The sequence below is a fragment of the Chionomys nivalis genome, chromosome 2, assembly GCF_950005125.1.
Source record: "Chionomys nivalis chromosome 2, mChiNiv1.1, whole genome shotgun sequence".
Taxonomy (NCBI): Eukaryota; Metazoa; Chordata; class Mammalia; order Rodentia; family Cricetidae; genus Chionomys; species Chionomys nivalis.
Window position 1 is genome coordinate 131303020 of NC_080087.1, and position 518 is coordinate 131303537.

The following is a 518-nucleotide window of genomic DNA, read 5'->3' on the forward strand; positions in this document are numbered from 1 at the left end:
GTGCAATTAGTGTGGTTAGTGTGATTAGTGTGAGGGTGAGCACACAGCGAGTATGAGGAAAGCTTGAAAGAGGGCAAGCTGGACAGCTCAGAAGGTCAAAATACTTAAAACACACAAGCCAAATACTTAAACTCAGGCCTAAGGACCTGAGTTCCATTCTTGGGTGACATCATGAGAGAGCCAGCTTCCAAGAGTTGTCCTCGACCTCCACACTTGTGCCATGGCACGTGTGCACCTGCACTAATACGTACACACAAAATTAAATTACTTAATAATTTTCTGTAATTAAAATTTGAAAGGAATAAGCTGTCAGATGGGCACAAGGTCCAGGGCTGGCCTCCAGGTCCCTTTCTGAGTTGGAACTTGCTGGATGGGAGTTCTGAATTCTGGATGCTCTTGGATCCCTTCCACAGCCTCGGACTCCATGACTGGTATTTGTAGCAACAGCATTCCTAATTCATATTCTCTCTGATTTGCTGCTGTAGTTTCTAGGCTTGCAGAAACTGCTCTTCCTAAAG